The 18,304-nt window shown below is 35.0% G+C and overlaps 1 pseudogene; it reads left to right on the top strand.

Annotated features, from left to right (window-relative positions):
- The first annotated feature begins 11,100 nt into the window (after positions 1-11,100).
- Positions 11,101-17,647, top strand: LOC114720760 (sodium/hydrogen exchanger 2-like; annotated as a pseudogene).
- The last annotated feature ends 657 nt before the right edge of the window (positions 17,648-18,304 follow it).

Genomic DNA, 18,304 nt, shown 5'->3' with positions numbered 1-18,304 from the left:
ATCTGTGGTGAGTTAATATAGTATTTAATCATCAGTTTAAAATATCTCATCATTTAATACTAGTTTATTTTTGGAGTCAAATGCGTAGGCACGGCCAACATTGTTGACCACGTTATGAGTTTACAGAACAGATGAAAAAAATGATAGATTAGTGTATTAATAATATGGAGCCCACTTGAGAGGGGAGAGAATCTTCACAAATATTATGTTTCATTGACTCATTATTCATGATTCATGAATTTGGAAACACACGTTATGCAACAAAGCCTTCAAATTTAATTAAGAATCTATTATTGGAGATATGCACCGCCGATTTTCCCCCGTCCCTTTTCTCTTCTTCTTGTTTTTTGTTTAAGGGAAAAAATTTTAGGATATTAATGACAACCTGAGTTAATCGGAAACAAAAACCCTTTTTTTAAGGGACGCAATTACTCTGCATACCTATAATAATTATCCAAAGAAGTATCATACTTGATGAGTACGTTTGAGGAAAAAAAAGTCCATGCTGCTCTTTTTTTTTTGGAATATTTTTTGTGACTATATTTTTTGAGACTTTAAAATTAGAAACAAACAATTACTAGTAATAACTTGTAAACAAGATCATACGCACCTTAGTGCTATTATCACCTAATATATACTACTTCTGGTTCTAATTATAAAATCTCGTTTGTAATTTATAAATGATGTTTTATAAATACGACCAGAGGTAATAATTAGTGTTCCACATTCCATGTTCCTAGCTATCCCTCCTCTTCTGGTAATCTAATTATGGCCATTTCTCTTTAAGAAATCCCTTAAGATCCTTGGATGAGATAAGCAATCATGATATGAATAGAACTGCTTGGACTTCATGCATGCATGTGCAGTAAAGTCATAAACTGGCTTTTGCTAATTATCTCTTTCAGTACGCCATTGGTACTGTACTCCGTGAGAATGAGCGACCCTCCTTTCCTGCCATTTTGCATTCGGGGAAAAAAAAAAAAAAAGGTGGGGGATTATGACTTTTTGGATTTTGTACACACCCTTTTTTTCCCCCTTTTCTTTTCTTTTCTTTTGGTGAAGTGGGCATTGGATGGGAGGCATGTGTATCAACAGGAATAAGTTGATTGTAATTGGGCATGTATTTTCATTGGCGGAATAGTCAAAGTCACGTTCTAAAGGTGCTAGCTGTATAGAACTGATATTGCTCATTTCGTGTATTAAATGTAGAAGTAGGAGAATTAATTTTTTATTATTTGTTTTTCAAATCAATTTATTAAACTTATAAATCCATAAATGATCTGACAACATTATAGCTATTTTAAAAAGATTATGTTATATTTATTATAATTAAATAATTTATTTATTTTTCTTACTATACATAGCTAAAGAATTTACATTAAAGTTAAGGTGAAGGAGTATTTTATACAAATATATATATATATTATATATATATATATTAAGCCAGGTTAAGAAGATAAGGATGTGATGAGGGTCAAAGGTGAGATTCACCTAACATGAACAACCTCCTCTGCCGAAAGGATAACGACTAACTCCAACCTCAATAATTGGGCCTTCTTCTTCGCCCTGATTGACAACATTGTGATTCACAAAACACAGTGAAAAAGGCCAGCAGGGTTGCTGCATAGCTGAGGCAAGTGTGTACCAACCTACATTAGCTATGTGTGTTAGAGTGAGAAAACAAAGCCTAAAAGGGTTGTTCATAGTTTGTCCACAACATGACAAGTCTAATATGCCCACCACTTCTCCTTTTCTCATTCCTTTGACTTTCTTTCTCCCTTCTTCCACTTTGTTTCCCCTTCCTGTTACTTTCTTCTCCACATGCCCCAGACACATTGCTTCCCTTCCTTTCTTTTCTTTATTAACTAGCTGTTACGCTACACGTTAGTACGTTCTGAGTTGATGAAAGAAAGAGAGCAGAAAATGCAATCTCCTATGTCTTTCTGATTGGCACGAAATAATTGGGTGGGGAAAAACGAATTCTGTGATATATGGCCATTAAAAGGATGACTACGCGAGTGTGTTTGATTGAAATATGATTGAGAAATTGTGTGAATAAACATTGGGAGTGACAGGGACCACGATGGGAACTACCCTCCGAAAGTCCCCGACCCCTTCCTTATGCCCAGCGACCACACCACCCACCTCACGCAACTAACTAAAGAGGGGGCAAAAAAAAAAAAAAGGAGACTTGTGAATAAAAAGTAATTGTGACCACTGAATGATTTTTTTTTTTTATAGTTGATTTATTGTGCAGTTGCCATATTGCAAAAATACAGCAAAAAAGGAAGAAGAAGATGAAGTGGGGATGGTGAAGTTTCAAGGGATGAATTTCTTGTGCGGGGCGTACGCGTATAAAGGGGGTGGGGTCCGTATAGGGTCCACGCCTGATGTGGACTCAATGGCTGTGATTCACCCGCCCATCATCTGCTCCGGACATCCATGCCCCGCTCCAAACCCTTCCAACCTTCTCTTTTAACCCCATGCTCATCCCCCCAAAACTCGAACCTTTTTCTCAGTACACATAAAAGCATGGCCTCTCTCCTCTCTCTATATATATATGTGTGTGTGTGTGATATATATATATGAAGAATAACCGAATGATGTATCGTAGTATTATTAAAAGGGAAGAAAGATAAAATCATGGATGGGTGCGATTTAGTTCTGTTTGGGGGGAACAAGGAACATCGCCATGTAATACGTGTGTGGTGGATAGAGAGAGTGGGGGCCACGTCAAGAGCTTTCAATTTCCCTAATGGAGTGGCCTCGCTGCCTCTCTGGTGTTGTTAATAACAAGCATCACTGTTTCACTTTGTCCTCACACATCCTTTTCTTTACCCCCATCATTTACATTCCCATTTCTGCAATTCATTAAGCAAGCGCTGATATTAATGACAGCCCTGGCGGCCCATGTTCTGTTCACGGCAACAACAAGCCACATCCCACTCCATCATTTATGCGCCAGTACGACGAGCACCATGCAAATGGACTTTTCAGAGCCCAGAGTCATTCGGTCTAGGCCCAATCTGGAAACAATACGACGTAGTAGGGGCATGAGCAGCCTGTTATTGGGCCCAAGTGGTTTTCGACTTCACCAGATCTGATGACAAGCTACCATTTGACTGGTAGGTCCTGCCAGAATGTCAGTTCAGGAGTTTCCTACTTGTTAAAATATCTTCACGGACCATTGTAAGCTGCATGTTTGGATTCGTAGGTTTTGAAGGGTAGCTGCGTCCTAAGAAGCCGTATCCAATGTTAGGCGAGCATTCTTAAACTCTGTTACTTCGATAAGAAGGAAACACGCAACTATCTTCTTCCTGTCTTCCCTATATAACGTGAAGAAGCCATCCCTTTACCCTCATCTATCCTTCACTGCAGTGCAATCCTGTAACTCTGTTTCATACTCAGATTCTCTCCGTTTTGTCATGGGACCCGGCGGACCTGGCGGCGGACCCGTGGACCTGGAGGTCCTGGTCCGGGCCCTGGGTGGGGTCCGGGACCTGGGGGCCCTGGATGGGGTCCCGGACCTGGAGGTCGTCGGGCTGGGGTCCTGGCGGTTTCTTTGGTGGATTTGCAAACGGCATCTGCAGCTTGGTATCTTCTTGGTGAGTTGAGCTATAGTTAAATTAATCTAGAATTTTTTTTTAACAAAAATTTCTTTTCAAATAATGCTTCTGCCGTTGCTTGGGGAAAATGCAGCTTGTATTGCCTCTGCTGTGCTGGTTGCTCCAGGATTGCTTCGGTGGTCAACCTCCTTTTGGACCTCCAGGCCCAGGAGGACCGCCGGCCCAGGTGGCCCACGTCCTTTCTGATGGGCCGGCTTACGTGCGTTCATCTACGGTAATCATATCTCGTGTGGTTGTATTCCTGCATTTTTGATGCTTAAATGGGAAATGCACTTTTTTTTTTTGTGTGTGGTTAAAATAGGAAATGTACTTTTGAATCTATATGTTATGCGACATTGTTATAAAGCATTTGAACTTGTTAAATTCACAAATGCGTTGTGTTTTTGTTGAGGATCTGCCGCTTGAACAATGAACTCTTCATTTTAAGTGATGATGTGCGCTGTCCTCTATATTTGTTATGGAATAATAAATATTCACTCACAAAAGTTTAGATTAATTAAACTAGCAATGATCCCCGTGCGATGCACGGGAAGAATTTACTTCAATGCAATTAATTACTCCTTCCAGTTTTATTTATAATTTTTATTTTAAAAAAAATGTCTGATCCGAAATATAAACTTTATTCTTGAGTTTGTCTAAATATTTATTATTTGTTTCCTATTTTGTATACTCCCTCCATCTCATTAATATTACCCTTATATATTCTCTTTCATCATTTTTTATTTATTGTTTTTCTTATTTACTCTCTTAATAAATAAGGGCAAATTTTTTAAAAAAATTCTAACTCATTTATTACTTTTAACTAATTTTAATTGCTAGTTCATTAAATATGATTCAATTATTTGAAGCTTATATATAGAACCAGAGGGAGTAATAATCTCAATTCATTATAATCTTCACAACTCCAAATTATCAACACAATATCATTGTAATCTATGCACCAAGAATGCTACAATCACCTTCGTATAACTAAATCTCAACTCAATCTCAATAACCTTGTACTTCCTAAAAATCAAACTTACAATAAAATCTTTATTCACAAATAGTAAATACAAAAAAATATCACTTAAAAAAAAAATTACTATATAACATACTTTCTATTTTACTTGAATCGTAAGTGGTCAAATAGATTTTCTAAAAGCCAATTTCATCATGTCACAATAACTATCAACAGTAAGCATCACAAGCGCAAAATTATACACATATTGGTTATCCAACTTCCTTACATACAATCTCAATGTTTCCATCAAATATCAAATAATTATTCAATTTGTTGTATGAAAATTTCGAAACACCTCTGTTTATCAATATTGGTAGTTCTTGGCCTTTGTTGTCCCTATCATGCAAAAAAAAATCTTCATCATTCAATACTTTTCACCCATAAAAGAACATCATATAGTTGGAAACCTTAATTTTTATTAACAGTAAGCATCACAAGCCCATATAGCTTAATAATTGCTCTTAATTTTAATGGTAATTGCAAATGAAAGAGTAATTAATTGAAAACTCTCTTCTTTTTCATACAGGAAGGCACATGACTATTATTAGAAGGATTCACGTACATTCAAGGCATTAGATGCTTTTGATTTGCATTTGATCTGCTCAATATTATAACTTCAATTACAAATTTGATTACCAAGATGAGTAAAACAATAAAGAAATCTTGAGCAATTTTGTTTCATTTGTATGTGCCTTAAAGAAGGGACCGGTGAATTTTGGTTTTTGAAACCTGTGTTCCTAGAAAACCAAAATGCTTGCCTTAGAAACTTGATCAGAAACCAATGACAGATCAGACTTAGGACATATGCAGATCCTGTAAAGATTACAAATACTCAACTAATAGATCCTGGTAGGCCGAATTCAATCCAAGAATTTGAGGGATATCTGTCACAATCCTACAGTCATCATCTCTCCTCTGTAAGAACGCCATATGAGGAAGTGGATAATTGCTTCAATATAAATATGATAATTAGTAAATCCAAGATTTAACAATTACAGCATGAAGAGATAGAAAAGAAAGCACAAAAAGCCGCACAACAAAATCGCAAGTGAGATCTTTGCCCAAAGTGCACATTGAAATAAATAGGTATGTGGCCGAAATCCCATTTCCATCATTCCATGAATCCCTCAAGAAATCCCTGCACTACCTGCTATTACATAAGTGGCGCATGCTGAAATAATAATTCCCCACAGCTTGTAATATCTAAAACCAACGGGTAAATCCTTCTAGCCCTGCTAGCCCCAAATAGATACAGATAGATGGCCATACTTTGCTTTTTCATAATTAAAAGAATTGAATCGTCTTCTCATTCCTTCGTGTATATATGGCTTTAATCACTACCTTTTATGATTACCAGATATTTTGGTAACCAATATAGCGGATCACATAACAGGATAAACTATAATACTTGTTCCAGTAAAATTATCATACCAATGCATATAGGATGAATGAAGGTCAATAATCACATGAGAGGGGGAAAAAAAAACTGAATAAAAATAAATAAACCGTCTTGAAATTAATTGGCAAATAACATCCACACTCGTCTTGTTTTTATTTGAATGGCAACACTGAGATACATAGGAGTGGTTGATTCTTTCATTATTACCATCGGATACATCAAGCAATAAAATTAAGAAATTTCGGAAGGTCAAGCATACTGAATAGCAAGTCTGACATTAACTGTCGTGCAAGTAATGTTCATGGAGTTTCCAAAGAGTATTTGGTTTTGTTTTGATTGGCATCACTTTGCAGCAGGAGTTACTTGTCAATCATGATAATAACATGCATGAGAATTTCAGAACTTCTTGGATTGTGTATCACCAACTCTGCACAAGTATGGTTTAGTTCATAGCAAATAGGCAAGCTTAACTTACTCATTGATCTCATCCATTCAAAGGCAACATTCAAACGGTCACGTGTGGCATTAACTCGGAGATAAAACAGTATAAGATCATTACACCGTATCTGAATTCTCTGAAAAATCAAGGATGATATCTTTGGCAATCTTTCTGGCATTTTCGTATGGACTTATTGGGAACTGAGATTCGGAAGCACACCTTTGGCCCAAAAACAAAGATACAGAAGAACACCAGTGTCAACACTATGTCCCCACTGGCATCACCGAACAACATAATCAAAACATTAAAACTTAGACTTTTCAGCCACCATGGAAATGAAAAAGTAAAATATGTCTTAGTTTTTTTTTATTCACCTTCAAATTTAGTGGCTTAGCACATTACCGTGCATACCATTATATTAGTCAACAGCAGCCAAAGTTGTACAAGGAAACAAAAAACAGAAAAATAACGTGATTAAGAAATTTACCAGTCATCTTCCTCTTCCTCTCGACTTGATAGATACAACAAATGCCTAGTAATAACAGCACGGAGATTGCACCCAAAGATGAGAAAATTATTATTGTCAGCTTCTTCTTGCTCACATTCTTCCTCTTCATGGTTGAATATGATTAAACCAGCAAAAAGAGAAGAGTAAAAATAAAGACCTATACATTCAAGGAATTCATAGAACTACACAAACTAAGACCTCCCCTCCCTCTAAAGTAGTTTGAATAAAAATCTTCTTTCCTTGTTCGGTCCCCTCTCCATGTACTGAGTCTCTTTATTCTCAAAAAAATTGGTAAATCATCCGTATATGCTTCAAAAGCAGGATTTTTATTCAGCAACCATCCCTACTGACTAAATGGGAGTTATAATAAAACAAATGGTACCATTCCCGTGGAAGAAATGTATTGATGGAAAGGAAGGAGAAGGATGACCTTTCTAACTAAGTGGCGGCGGCGACAGCTGCGTAAGGTAGTAGCTGGACCAATCCTACCTCTTCCCGACAATGAAGAAGAGAGGGAGAAGGTTTTGATGCAAAATACCCTATGAGCAGCAATGGCAATGAACCGGAGCGACAACAGAGGAATGATTTCCTGCCGCAACGTAATGAAAGTTGAGTTCGACAAGCTTATTGCAGAATAGTGAAGCTTGAGTAAGGAATATAAGATGATACAAGCAGAAAAAGATGAAGAATAAAAGAAAGAATTATCAAATGAACTTGAAAATGTATTGACGGAAGCAGCATGGACGGCTCTTGAAAATGGGGTATTTACAATCTAGGGAGAGGATAAAGCTTCCGTTTGAACATGAGAATGAAAACCCCTTTGAAAAGAAAATTTGCCTCACATCGGGAAGGAAAAATTCAGTGAATGAACAATGGGGGAAGGACGAGCTCGAACGTGTGCCCTAGCGATAATGTAAAAAGAAGAACCAAAGAAGGATAATGAATCATGTGGATGGAGGGAATTTCAAATTTTGAAATTCAAATCTGCCAAATGTGCGCCCTGGTGATGAAGCCACAAAAATAGAGCCGGCACTGTTCATTAAGTCGACACTGTTCATAGAACAGTAAAATGAGAGAGGAGCCGTAATGAAGACGACATTGGCTCGGCTTGACACTGATTTTTATTTATTATATAGGTTGATATTACCCGACTCGTAGTCGTGGGCTGAAGCGCCGTGGAAGCCATGAAACATGAAAATATATTAAGTATTTCATGTACTAGGAAAAAAATAACCCAAGCTTTGGTATAGGAATATTCTATCGCCAAAACATCTTAGGCATGGTGTGTATAAGATTTTGATTTCGTCACTTAAATTTAAAGAATTATTAGTATTCTTATTATTATAACTATTCTTATTATTATCGTTATAACCATTATTATTTTGAAATTAAACTTAATGTAACAACACTTTATTTTGTTAATAGCATTAAGATTAAAGAACTGAAGAGACACTTTTACAAATTATGAGACTAAAATAAAAACTGATATATAATCAAAGCACTAACAAAAGTATATTTTTGGCGTCAAATTAAAAGTCAATGTCAATCCTGTCAAAACAAAATTGGAGCTTCCAACGACGTTGCCAGAGAAAATTGTTACTATACATCCATTTTGGCCAATGAGATGGAGAATTTTTAATTTTTTTTAATTTGAACGCTTAATTATTGCACCATGTTATCAATTAGTAAGCAGTCATGTGCATTCATCTAAACTCCACATTTAAATAATTTAGCATGTGAGGAACATGATTGCATAAGTTTAATATCAGAGCAGTGAATAAATGAAAAGATTTATGAAGATTCAAACAAGTTCAGATTCTAAAAAGCTACTATATACTTCTCCTGTCCTTAATATAAGACTCATTTAACTAATTTGATTAGATTAAGAAAGTTAGATAAGTTAGTTAATTATAAGAAAAGTGACACATTTTTCCTAAAAAAACCATAATCATCTTTCTTAATACCCCTCTCCCTCTCCTACTTGATTATGGCTGAGGAAATATTTATAGGGGTAGTTTAGAAAAATTGATAAAAATGATAAATGGGTCTTATATTTAGGATCAAAACCAACTCAAAAATTAGGTCCTATATTAAGGACCGAGGAATATGATGAATGATAATTATCTTATTTCAACTAGTATCTGAATTAATAGTTTAAGCCTTTTCTTGTTATTTTAACTATCTCCCCCGTTTTTAATATAGGACCTAATTATTAAGTTGATTTTGACCATAAATATAAGACTCATTTATCATATTTATCAATTTTTTTTTCTAAATTATCCCTACAGATACTTTTTCAACCACAATCAATTAGAAGAGGGAATGAGATATTAAAAAAAATGATTATGATGTTTTACGAAAAACATACCAGATACTGTCCATTTTGAAATTTTTTAAAATTGACCTATTCTTTAAACGATGGATTTTGTGCTTATAGCTAAAAAGAATGGATGATATGTGTGTGAAGAAAGTAACAATAGAACTGCGGTCTGCTTTGATTTTCCCATGTCACAGTTTAAATAATTTTCATTTGGTTTTTTGATTTGAACGACAAGAAGCCTTTATTAGGACTAACTTATTTAATCTTTTCTCATTAAAAACATTTTATTTTTGAGAAAAGCTACTTCTAAAAGATTTTTGGAAAAATTAGTAAAAATCCCTATTTAAAATTTTTATTGGCCAAAAGGACATAAAATTGTGTAAGTGTAAGTATGATCCGTGAATATAACATATCATTCATTGTGTGCAATTTGTAATTTAAAAAATATTTTATTATGTCTATTTAAATTTCTGAAAATAATCAGAATATGAAATTAAAAAAATATTTTCGATTATCCAGTAAAACACCGCACACACACAAACGAAACATTTATGGCCTTTAAAGTTTAATCAACGTTTTGATGTAATTGCTGTGCACCTTTGAAGATCACTAAACATAATAAATTATTTTTATTAATAATTTTGATATAATTTAGAATGATACCCGAGGTAAGTGTAGATAGTAATCTATTGTCCTATCATATAAACAAAAAAAAAAGCACTAGATTCAGATTAATTCAAGCCCAATCAAATCAAACTAGTCTCTTTGCAAAATAAAATCAAAGATTTCACACCCCCACGTCAATCTTATATCTTTAAATGGAATAAAAACAAACTTGATTAGATTTATATGATTTTTAGCTTAAAATGAATAAAATCCAACTTTCTAACTCCCCCTCATGAATCCTGAGCATTTAAATCCGGTAGTTTTATTAGTTACGGAACAAAAAAATTAATTTAAAAAAAATAAAAATTGTTGAACAATGTAAAATTGACAACCGCATTATGCACAATGTAAAAGAAAAGAAAGACCCTAACATATGTGATGTGTTAGTTAACTTATATATTTTATATTGACGTGGATGGCTGATGTATCATCTATCATGTACATGACTCCTTTTTTTTTTTTTTTCCGTTACAGAAAAAGGACGAAGAAGAAGATTAATCATTTTTATATTTACCTTATCTTCTAGATTTTATGGATGATAAATAATACTTCTCCGATTGTTAATATAAGACCTAATTATAAGTTGATTTTAGTCTTTAATATAAGACATATTGATCATATTTATTAATTTTACTTATAAATACTCCCTCAAACATAATCAAGTAGAAGAAGAAAGGAAGATATTAAAGAAGATAATTATAGTGTTTTAACAAAACATGTTATATTTTTTATAATTAACTAAATTCTTTAATTTAATTTTTTTTTTAATTAAATTAAATAGATCTTATATTAAATTAAAGCTAGGAAGAATGATAATAATAACCTAAAGGAGAGTTTGGTAAAAGAAAAAAAAAAAACAGGAGGATTCAGTAGAGTCTATATCCTATATTCTCAATCACGCGCGACATCTGTTAGCGACATCTGTTAGTCAACGACCCAACATAAAACCCTGAACCCTGAAAATACAAAAACCAACCTGAACGAGAATTTTCAGTTGCCACGTGTCTTTGGTAGCGTAGACACAATAAGTAATTTTTGGAGGGTCCCGCCCTCCGTACATCGACGGCCCAGATCGGTCTTCTTGTTCTTAAACTTTTGCCACCAATGTATTACTAGTTGCTCTTTTTGGCGCCCGTTCATCTTCCTCTCCAGCTCTTCCCCTGTTTTCCTCTCCAACCACTTCCTCCTCTCCCTTCCCGGGGACCTACTACGACGGAGTTTCAGGTGATCGCTCAAAATCTTACGTCACAAGTTAACTGTATGCTTTTTAAGCTTTACCCTATTTGCTTGAAGCATGATGAGTGTTTATGACTGTTCACCTGATAAATGTTCAGCTGTTTGATTTTGAGAGGCCCTGGGCGGGTACATTCCGTTTGGTTGTTAGGAAACCGAAGAATCAGAATTGAAGGTCATGGATATGATTCAAGATAATTTATCACTCAATTTGTTTCTTTGACTTCTGATAGGATAATAAAAATGATCAATCCGCGTTCAAAAAGATGACAACTCATAGTCAATGTGCCTTTTTTCTCTCTCGTTTAATTGTTTCAGTGAATGGCTTCGTGTTCCGGGATTTTCTCCTAGATGAATGAGGATAAGCTTATGACCTGCAACTAAACTGAATTTAGTTAATATTCTAGATGATTTTTAGTCGAGCTTTGGTGTATTACGAAACCCCATAGTTAGACCAAATCAGATTCTTTTGGTTGGCCGAATCCTAGGCAGCGATTCTGCCTGGACGTTTTCATTCTTTAATTTCATCATGACTTATGCAAGGGAGCCTAAATTTTCTCCCACTTTTTTTTCTTCTTCCTTTTATACTATTTGTATCTTCAATCTATTCTTAATTCTTGAGTTGGTTACAGGAGAAGGTGTTGCCATGCTTTCTATGCTGAACTCCCTTTTCACTCGAATAGGGAGCTTTGATTCCCCTGAAGATGCTTCTGTAAATTCCATGACACTATTTGTTGTTCTCGTGCTTTCCTGTGTTGTGATTGGACATCTTCTGGAAGAGAGCCGGTGGATGACTGAGTCAGTCATCGCATTACTCATTGTAAGGAGCACACTTGAATCTATCAACGATGGCTTTCTATACTCTATTATCTGTGAGGATCTTTATCGTCATTTATGTCTATCGAAAAGTGAGGATGCATAATATTTCATGTAACGTTTTTTTTTGTTTTTTTCCTTTTCTTCCTTCATTTTTTCTCAGGGCCTTTTAAGTGGAACTATCATTCTACTAACAACTAAGGGGAAAAGTTCACGCATTTTAGTGTTTAGCGAAGAACTTTTTTCATATATCTTCTTCCACCTATCATATTTAATGCAGGGTAAGTTTTGTTCTCCATGTTGTATCCACCTCTTCTCACCAATCTTCTGTGTAGCTTTTGGATCTTAATTAGGCAGTGCGACTCATGCTTAGATTCTTGAGCTTTTTTTTGGGTTAGTCAGAATATGAGTTTAAAAAATCTAGTGAAATGGACGAAGTGCATACTCACAGAACATGAACCTTTTTTTTGGGTTGGTTTCAGTTTGCCTTAAAAAACTGTGGTGCATATTTCTACTCAACATTTGTCACCATATTGAGTATATTATGATTTTGGGGATGATGCTGATTTTAAAATCAGTTACCTTTGTGATTTTGTCTTTACCAACTAGCACAACATTGGCTGTATTCCTTATAAAACAGGTTGAGCTCAAATATTTTATGACAATTTTAACAATTGAAGGTATAAGAAACTATGTTAATCATTTAGTAGAACTGATGTGTCAATGTACATACCGAATGTTAATTTAAGCCGATATTGGTAATTGAATTCAATAAAATAAATTTCCCTTGTCCCTAACCCACAAAAAAAAAAAAAAAAACTGCCCTGTTGCTTACGGTTTGTACTCTCAATGTATTGCTTTTTCTGCTATATGTGAAAACTTGCATTTTCTTTCTTGAAAGCCCCAAGTACATCTCCAATGCACAATTTGGGATTTTTGTTGGTTATAGCAATCTTCTTCTGGTTGGTTATCAAATAAAAAATTCTTGCTTCCATTAATCTTTCTGCTTCTAAGTGTGGTTCTTTGATATTTTATCAGATTTCAGGTGAAAAAGAAGCAATTTTTCAAGAACTTCATGGCAATAATATTGTATGGTGTTATTGGAGTATGATGTCATTTGTCATCATATCGCTAGGTATGCTCAAACATTTTATGTTATCTAAACGTTGGATATTGTGAGAAAGTTTCTTTGTCACGCCTGAGCATCTTCCTAGCAGACTCAAAATGCGTTTTAATCTCTAATATATAGATTAACTTAGGCCTTGGTGTTGCGATTTTAATTTTAATTGGTTTCAGTCTATCTCAAATTGGGGGGAAAAACTGGGTGGAAATAACAGCATTAGTTATTACAAGTTCAAAAACAGAGCAGTTGCATTTGTTCAAAGAAAATACTAATTTTGAAGGTTATTACTTAACAGGCAATGGAGGGTTTTCTTTTCATGTGTCAGACAGATTGTCATTTTAATTACTTCCTATTCTTTTTCCTGACACAACTGTCTGAGTATGATAGGCTTATTTTTTTCCAGACTTGCATGATAGGCTTGTTCTATTGGCAGTGCATATATACTATTGGGCATGTTTGTAACGTCTAATATTGTTGTCCAGGTTCAATTCAATTGCTGAAAGGATTAGACATTGGTATATTGGATCTGGGAGATTATTTTGGTATTTCTTAACCTTACACCTTTAATATTGGATGCATCTTATACTTGGGTAACTTTGTCTTTGCTATTTAAAGGTTTCTACTTACTATAATAGTATAACTATACCTGCAACCAAAACATTTAAAATTATTTGGATGTCAGAGGTAGCTTTTTTTTTTTTTTTTTTTGGTTGCATTATTGCTTTCTCTTTCTTTTCCTCGGAAATATGCAGCCTATTTTTCTTTTTCCCCCATGAGTTTCTCTTTTTATCCAAACTTAAATCAGGCATCCAGATGGTTTTTATACATAATGCTTAATTATATCGTGTTCAGTAATTTGTTCTTTCCTTTCAAAAGCAACATATTCACTTAAAAGCTAATAGATTATGAGGTTTGATTGTTTCCTTCTTGTCTGTGTAACTGTTATTCTCTTCTCTACCTGTAGCACTTGGGGCAGTATTTTCAGCTACGGATTCTGTCTGCACATTGCAGGTATGAACTCCTGAATTGCTAAGTAGAGGGCTTATATTATTGAATAGTTGGATACCGGCTTCTTAGTTTGATTCTGATGTCGCAGGTTCTTAATCAGGAAGAGACACCTCTTCTGTACAGTTTAGTTTTTGGCGAAGGTGTTGTCAATGATGCAACATCAGTGGTTCTTTTTAACGCAATCCAGAGATTTGACCTCTCTCATATCACCTCGGTCAATATCTTGCAGTTTTTTGGCAATTTCTTATATTTGTTCCTGTTCAGCACTTTTTTGGGAGTAGGGGTATGTCCTTGGCTTTTAATTTTTTTTTTTTCCTTTTATTCCTCTCTAGATGGTAGCATGCTCGTAATCATGGTCGATATACGGCATCATACTGGCTTATGAATGAGAACTACTGTCCTGCCTTTTAATTACTGTAATCAGACAACAATTGTGCTGCTCCTTTTTTCTCTATCAGTAGCTGGATTACTTTTGCCTCTTTTCTTTCTTAGTATCATTCATGCCCTACATCGACACACACCCACAGAAACAAACTGACAAGTATAAATGTAGATAGAAGCCTGGGATTTGAAAATCTTTTGCCGGCAGATATACTCACCATATTGTTTTGTGGAAATCCTTGAGTAGTTGCATTTGATTGCTGGATTAAGAAAACTCTTGCCTTTCCTATATTTTTTCCCTTTTAACAAACCTATATTTCTGATCTTTTAGGTTGGCTTGATCAGTGCATATATATAAAGAAGTTGTGTTTTGCCAGGTACTAGTTCATTGTTATTTTACACTGGTTCATTCATGTTGTCTTTTTCTTGTCATCCTTTATTTCTCTACACTGGTTCATTCATTTGTCTTTTTCTTGTCATGCTTTATTTCTCTTAGTCAGCAACTAATAAAGAATTTATAGACCACTCCATTGAATATGATCACATGTAATGGCCACTCCTGCTCTTAACCCGTCAATGAAATTACCTTGTTCACCTGCCTTTAACGAGTCTTTATTCTTGTGCCAGATATTTTGCATTAGCAACTCAGGACTGATGCTATTTATTGATTTAACGTTCATCTGACTGGCTTAGATTAGGTCCTTCCCTGCTGTAATCAGCAGAAAATTGGCATGCTCCAGCTGTTATAATATCTTGTTGCCGAAAACTGAACCTACAAAATTTACACTCAATTGCAGGCATTCTACAGATCGAGAAATTGCTCTTATGCTTCTGATGGCTTATTTATCTTATATGTTGGCTGAAGTGAGTATTCTAATGCTATAAATTTTGTCAGCACTTCTCCAGTTTATGCATGTTTTTAACAGCCCAGTATATTCATAATCTAAACGTTGGCAACTTCAATTTCCAGCTTGTTAATTTAAGTGGGATCCTTACCGTGTTCTTTTGTGGGATTGCCATGTCACACTACACTTGGCATAATGTTTCTGATTGTTCTAAAGTTACAAGCAGGTATATTAGGTGCTATGATTTGCTAGTGTAGATGATATTTTTTTCCTTCGTTAAACTCCAATAAAATAGCAAAACTAACCATCTTCCTTGTGATGTTTATCTGTACTTCTAGGCATGCTTTTGCAACTTTCTCATTTGTCTCTGAGATTTTTATCTTCTTATATGTCGGCATGGATGCCTTGGACATTGAAAAATGGAAATTTGCCAGCAAGAGGTATTGGTTTGAGACTTCGTTATTTCAAAGTTGTCCTATAACCTTGTAATGACATTTTCCAGTGGAGTATTTTATCAAAGAAAAATTGTACATATTGTACCTCTGGCGTGAGGAAGCAATATTGTAATTTGACTTCTATTCTTTTCAAGTCCTTGGACATTAGTTGGAGCAAGTGGAATGCTGCTAGGCTTGGTTCTCCTTGGAAGAGCAGCTTTTTTGTGTTTCCCCTGTCAAGCATAGCCAATTTATTTAGGAAGTCTAACACCGAGAAAATTACATTCAAGCAGCAGGTAAGTGCTTTGAGGTATCCCCCACCCCCCCCCCCCCCAAAAAAAAAACGTCCTGACCAACAGTTCTGAAATAATTATGCATGATGAAACAGGTTGTGATATGGTGGGCTGGGCTCATGCGTGGTGCTGTATCTGTGGCACTTGCATACAATAAGGTACAATAATGAGTTTTGTGCCGTCACCAAGTAAGACTGGAGAACTGTGACCAGTTGTTTATATTTCTCTTCATTTTATCTTTTACAAGGCTAAAAGCTTGTAACTTTTCATATGCGCAGTTTACTAGATCAGGACATACTCAACTGCCCGGAAATGCCATCATGATTACCAGCACCATCATAGTTGTTCTCTTAACTAATGTGGTAAGAATTGTTGGTAACTGAGTGCCCATTTGAATTTCCACAGCTCAAATGCGGTATTCTAGGGTCTTTGCTTTCAGATTCTTACACACACACACACACACACACACACACTCAAACACACATATACATATGAACAATCGAAGTTTTGTCTTTTAAAGGCATTAGACTTTGTTCTGCAATAAGATTAATGTCCAGATGTGATGGCATTATTAACCTGGGAATTTTCTGGGCAAACGCAGGTAGGAGGATTATTGACCAAGCCTCTGATGAGGCTATTATTGAATCCCCCTAGGCATTCGGGTATCTCAACGGATTCAGATTCATTACCCAGTAAGCGTTTGACTCTACCATTACTCTCCAGCGGGCATGATTCCGAATCTAACGTTGACATCGGTAATCCCCTTGATTCCAATCGTGCTGTTCATCATTATTGGCGAATCTTCGACGATTCATTTATGCGTCCTGTTTTTGGAGGGAGAGGATTTGCTCCTGTTGTTCCCATCCGAACAATGTGCAGTCTGCGTTAGTATCTAGTAATTATTTTTTTTCAAAGGATAGATTGCACCATGAAAATGGCCACTTTCAATTTTGCATATACTATTCTTTCTTTCTTTTTTTTTTTTTTCTTTTTTTCCTAATTGTTTGTTTGGCGTGGCAAGTGTGTATATAATTTACCAAATATGTCACTACTGTATACTTTTTTTTTTCCCCTTTCCTCCCAGTAACTAATGTATTCATTTTGTTTGGCTGTGTAATATGGTATTGTCTTTAGGGAATGTGGTAGTATGTATTTGTCATCCCCCAGAAGAAGCAGAAGAAAGATGTAACGGAAGTAGCTCCTCTCCAACAAGTGGAGACTCCACTACGACTGAAGACTGTTGGGATTAATTTGATTGATTTTTAAAATTTGATCTGAGTGAAGGAGCGATGAAGATAAGTTCAGCGGCAAAAATTAACTTCGGATTTAACACGTTAGGCTGACCAAAGAAGAGGATAAGTACCCTTTTTATTAACTTTTTATGCCCGTAAGAGAGAATTCTTAAGGGGAGCACGGAAGGCTTTTTGTCCCCGTCATCCTTAACGAAGTTACCATAAAGAAATGGCATTGGAGGGATGTCAAGGGACTAGCGGCCCTGCATTTTGATGCTTGTGACTCCCTCTCTTCATTGAGTATTTGATACCGTCATTGATTAATCTAGGATTCAAACATTTTTTGGTTTATATGAGTTTTATTTTTTTTGGTTAAAAACTTTTTATGTACATTTAGCAATTACTATTTTTATTTGAGAAAGAATTCTCAATCCTGTCCAATTTCTATACAATAGATTACTACCATATCACGTTCTCAATTTAAATTTGAATAACTTTTTTAATTCTCAATACTTGGAAGAAACATCATTATTGGAGACTTAGGTCCCGTGACTAACACTAAAGTCTCTTTGGGAAGTTCATGGTGGGGGAGATTAATCATCATTATCAGCAGTAAATACCTTAGGCTTAATACAAAAATGATACTCTTCAATTTCTTAATATAAGACCTGTTTAACTAATTTGATCAGGAAGGAAGTAGGGTAAGTTAGTTAATTATAAAAAATATGATGTTTTTCTTAAAACATCATAATCATCTTCTTTAATATTCTTTCTCCCTCTTCTACTTGATTATGGTTGAGAAAGTATTTGTAAGGGTAATTTAGAAAAAATTAATAAATAAGAAGTATGTCTTATAATTAGAACAAAAATCAATTTAATAATTAGGTCCTATATTGAAGATCGAATGATTATTGTTTTGTCATGAATATCTCATATATATATTTATATAAAGCTCAACCATGGTGAAATAGGGGCTGAAAA

Source organism: Neltuma alba, unplaced genomic scaffold (assembly GCF_004799145.2).
Source record: "Neltuma alba isolate B1F8T4 unplaced genomic scaffold, ASM479914v2 tig00011997_pilon, whole genome shotgun sequence".
NCBI lineage: Eukaryota > Viridiplantae > Streptophyta > Magnoliopsida > Fabales > Fabaceae > Neltuma > Neltuma alba.
Note: the sequence above shows the minus strand (reverse complement) of the source record. Positions and strands in the feature narration are given on the sequence as shown.